Here is a 5,553-nt window from a genome sequence, read left to right on the forward strand (position 1 = left end):
TGCCCCATTTTCCCTTCTCTCTCTTCTTATTCCTCATCTTCACTCGTTGCTTCCCTCCCCCTACTTATTATCTCTTCTCTCTATCTCTTTTCTCTCTCTCTCTTTCTCTTTTCTCTCTCCTCCTTCTCTTTCTCCTCTCTCTCCCTCTCTCTTATCTATCTCTCTTCTCCTATCTCTTCTCTCTCTCTCACTCCTCTCTCTCTCTTTCCTCTCTCTCTCTCTCTCTCTCTCTGTCTATCTGTCTATTTATCTATCTCTCTATCTCTCTATCTATCTATCTCTATATTTCTATCTCTATCTATCTCTCTATCTATGTCTTTCTCTCTCTTTCTCTCACTCTCGTCCGCTTTCTCTCTCTCTCTCTCTCTCTCTCTCTCTCTCCTCTCTCTCGCCTTCTCTCTCTTCTCTCTCCTATCTCTTCTCTCTCTCTGTCTATCTCTCTGTCTTTCTCTCTCTCTCTCTGTCTATCTGTCCAAAAAAAAAAAAATAAAAAAAAAAAAAAAAATATTTCTCTATCTCGGTTCTATCTCTCTATCTATCCTATCTCTATTCTATCTCTATCTTATCTCTCTACTGTCTATGGTCTTTCTCCTCTCTTTCCTCACTCTCGTCACGCTTTCTCTCTCTCTCTCTCTCCTCTCTCTCTCTCTCTCGTCCCCTCCTCTCTCTCTCTTTCTCTCTCCTCTCTCTCTCTCTCTCTCTCTCTCTCTCTCTCTATCTATCTATCTATCTTTCTGTTATCTATCTATCTCTCTATCTCTCTATCTATCTATCTCTATATTTCTATCTCTATCTATCTCTCTATCTGTCTATGTCTTTCTCTCTCTTTCTCTCACTCTCGCCTCTCTCTCTCTCTCTCTCTCTCTCTCTCTCTCTCTCTCTATCTCTCTATCTATCTATCTATCTATTTCTATCTCTATCTATCTCTCTATCTATCTATCTATGTCTTTCTCTTTCTTTCCCTCTCTTTCTCTCACTCTCGTCTCGCTTTCTCTCTCTCTCTCTCTTTCTCTCTCTCTTTCTCTCTCTCTTTCTCTCACTCTCATCTCGTTTTCTCTCTCTCTCTCTTCTCTTCTCTTCTCTCTCAGGTCGTGATATAGAATATATGACTTGATATATCTTTCTAATTTGAATACAATGACTTATTGGTAATTCGCTATATATATATATATATATATATAATATATATATATATATAACTATAATATATATATATATATATATCTAATATATACTATATGTTGTTGTGTGTGTGTGTGTGTGCGTGTGTGTGTGTGTGTGTGTATTAATATATTATATATAGTATATGTATTTTAATATATATATATATATATAGATTATATATATAGATATATATATATATTATATATATATATCGCAGCCGGTCTTCCATAACAACAGCCTCAAATGCCATTACCTAAGATGAACAAAGAAGACAAAGAAGAACGGGAGAACGGGAACAAGAAAAAGCAGCCAAAAGTTGCTATAAGACAGAAAGATATTAAACAGAACGACTATACGTTTTTTCCAGCATCATCGCTCTTCTGGTAGCTGATGAGGCTCTGTCTCATTTATATTTTCCTATCTAAATGGCCTGCAAAACTCAACTCGTATCTCAGACTTCTTTTTCTCTCTTGCGGGGGGAATTACCCATGCGTAAAATTCTATCCCGTGTTGTTATTCATTAGTTTTATATATCCTAATTAAACTAATGTACAATAGTTCTCTTTCTTAATTTTTTTTCAATAAATTTTCGAATCTAACAAAGAGGAAAGAATGAAATATAATCACAATTGCACTTTTAAATTTTTCAATGATATCATTCGAGTAATAAGTGTTTTTTTTCTCACAAAAAGTTAAAATAAAAATTCCATGAGCTTTAGAGAGCTACTTTTGTTAAAGGGTAACTGTGTGACTCTAATAATATTTTGTTTATTGGATCTCTCGCTCAAATTATGGCATTATGCTTTCTCGTATTTTCCTTTTTTCAATTATATATTTAGCTATGTTATAACTTTTTTTTCAACGGCTAAAGCAAAAAAAAAAAAAAACAAAGATCGAAACATACACCCACTCTGATAAGATTAAATGTCAAAGTTAGATATATCAAATGCCAATCTCTCATACTAAGTAATGATTGGATCAATTTACGTTAATAAATGTCAAAATGGAATAAGGCCAAAGAGGAGAATAAAATCATAAAGATGCACAGGAAAAGGCAACAGTCGACCTGCGAGAAATCGTACATCATATGCGCGTGTGTGTTTGCAAACATACAGATATGCTCTAAGCTGTGTAGATATCAGATATATAATTAAGTGGTCATATAGAATAGTATAAGTGTGTGCTGTAGTAGTTATATTGAAAGTATAGTAATATGTATGTGTTTGGTAGATAGATATAAGTGGTGTGTGTGGATAAATTGGCCGTAAGTGAAATAGTGAACAACTAAACTATCAACAATAATTACAAAACACGGACTCAGACAGAAATAACATCCCACAATAACTAGAGAAATGATGACAATAACAACGATACTGCAATAAAAAATAATAAAAACAAAATGAAAAAAGAAAGGATAATTATGGAAATAAAAATAACAATGAAAATTATAACAACGAATTAATCACAACAATAATGCTGATAACCATGCGATAAAATTATAATATCAACACTAAAAAGGGCCGCGAACGAAAGAGCATTCCAAGCAAGCATGTACAGTCACGGTCAAAAGTCCCGTGACACAAGGTTCGAATTGCGCTTCGAACACCCAATAATAATCGTTTTCTTTCTTCTTCTTCTCTATTATTCTTGTTATTAGGTGGGTTTTGAAGCTTTGTCCATGACACTGCTTTTTTCCGTGACTGTCCAAGGAGTCAGAATCTCACCTGGAGTCGTAGGAAGAGAAAGGAGAACGACCTGAGAGGTAGAATTTTGATTAAAAAGAGCAACCAGATATAAATAATAATTTAATAATAATAGTAATAATAATAATAATAATAATAATAATAATAATAATAATAATAATAATAATAATAATGATAATAATAATAATAATAATGATAACAATAATAATAGATAAATAAATAAATGAAGATTCTATCCCCACGAGTTCTTATTCTCAGAACATACAGCACCTTAGGTTCTATTTAGTCACCCCTTCACACAACACCTTAAGCCCCATTCACACTTATCTCCCTTACTTTGTCTCCCTTATTCCTAATATAGAACATAAACAACGTTAGGAATATTTTCACCTTAAGGTTCTCTATCCACACAATATATTCCTCCCTCCACACACGAATACCTTAGGTCCCACATACACAATCACCTTACCCCCTCATAACCCAGACCACTCAGCAACACCTTAGGTTTCACCCACGCAATATATTCCTCCTTTCCTTATCCTTATCTTCTCCTTATCCCCAGAATACACACACACCCCTCCCACACCACTACTTTATCCCCTGCGTATCCCCAGAACACACAAACACCCCTCCCACACCACTACTTTATCCCCTGCGTATCCCCAGAAAACACACACAACAGCACCTTTAGAACCCCCCGTCACAAACCCTCGGCCTCAACCCACCTCTTGCTCCGCCTCCTCTCCTTCGGCTGCCTCAAAGAACTCCTGTTGCTGGAACACCTCGAGCCCAGCGGAGAGCGACGCCACTCGAACTCCATCGCGTCCCTCATGCTGTCGTTCGTGTCCTGGAGTCTCTTGTTGGCTTCGCTGTCGGATCAACGAGAAACAGTTGCTTTCCTGTTTATTCGAATGCTTGTTTGTTTGTTCGCTCTTTGGTTTGCTTGTTTATTTATGCGTTTATGTGTTTGTTTGTTGGTTGTTCTTTGGCTTGCTTGTTTTTTTTTACGTTTGTGTTTTTTTTTTTTTTTTTTTATATTTAATTGTTCATGTATCCTTCTTTTCTTTTACTTATCTTTTATTTTTCATTTTTTTAATCATCACTATTTTTTAATTAAATTTTGTTTCATATTCACCCATTTACTATTATTGTTTTTATCTTATTTTTTCTTGTTTTTTGTGTTTTTGCGGAAAGGAGGTTATTTGTATTGTGAACGTAAGTGGGTGGTGTTTTGTGAAATTTTTCCGTGTGGCGGGCGTGCGTGGGGGTGTGTTGTGTGTGTGGGGTGGGTTTTGTGTTTTTGGGTGTGTGTTGTTGGGGGTGTGTGTGTGTGTTTTGTGTGTGTGTGTGGTGTTTTGTTTGGTACTGTGGGGGTGTGTTTTAACGTTTGCATTGTTAAAGTTAAGGGGGGTAAAAAAAAAAAAAAAAAAAAAAAAAAAAAAAAAAAAGATACCAAAGGGGAAGTAAATGAAAATTAGGTTTAGGGAAAGAATCAACTTCAAAAATCAAATTTGGATAGACGGGGTTAAAGAGGTTAAAAAAAAAAAAAATCAGGAAAAAAAAAATGGATTTTTCTATAATTAGAATAAAGGTGAATACCCTTCAAAAAAACATTTAGCTTTTTGAATTACAGCTGCTAGAATTACGTGAATAGCTTTGTTCTCTATCTCGCTCATATAAACTATTTCTTTCTCATAATTCCCTTAAAAAATAAAGATACAGTATCCTTTCAAAAAACAAGAAATAAAAAAAAGAAGGGAAAAAACAACCCTAAATTAAGTTAAATAGACATAGGCGGTTTTGCTGCCCTTTCCCAAATTTTAAAAAGGGGACAGTGCAAATACGGGGATGATTTACTAAGTTCCCCAAAATATACACAAAACCGACTAAACTATCCTACGAAACTTTTAAAATCTTAGAAACGGTGGTTTGGACTTATCGATTACTTCGCCAGCCAAGCGTCTTATCTTAAAGGTGATATCTTAGATTTCTCTTTGGGGAAAAAGTACGATTCCACCTTTCTTAAAATAGTTTTTATTCGATAAATAGATAATAATATTTATTTATTTTGCAATTTTTTTTTACGAAGCTTGGTTTATAAGGGGTGTAGGGATTAGCTTTTTTTCAAAGAATAGATTGAATGAGGAGGAGTTTTTTGGGAAAATTCCATTTCGAAAAATTAAAATTGATGGTATTAATCTCCAGAATTTTTTCAATTTCCCCTCATACATAACACCCAGAAATTCCAACTCTTCGAATCGACACAAAGTGGAAAAAAAAAAAAGAAAAATTGTAAAAAAGAACAAATCCCCTTAAAAATGTAAACAAACCAAACTTATGGAGTAATTCGATTTTTCTCTTAATGATCGTACTGGTGCCTGTTTTCCAACACCTGCTCTCGTCGCTGAAAAAGGAGGAAGAAAATAAAAAGCGTAATTTAGTTCTTTTATCATGATTAAATAATAAATATATAATAATATGAAAGTTTTTAAAATAATAAAAATAATATTTAAATAAATATATATATATAATAAATAAAAATTAATATTATATTAAATTTTATTATTTTTATATATTTATATATAAATTATAATAATAATAAAATTTTATATTATATATATAAAAATATAAAAATTAATATTTTATATTATTATATATTATTCTAATCAAGGGCCAAAGGGTAGAA

Source organism: Penaeus monodon, chromosome 26, assembly GCF_015228065.2.
Source record: "Penaeus monodon isolate SGIC_2016 chromosome 26, NSTDA_Pmon_1, whole genome shotgun sequence".
Taxonomy (NCBI): domain Eukaryota; kingdom Metazoa; phylum Arthropoda; class Malacostraca; order Decapoda; family Penaeidae; genus Penaeus; species Penaeus monodon.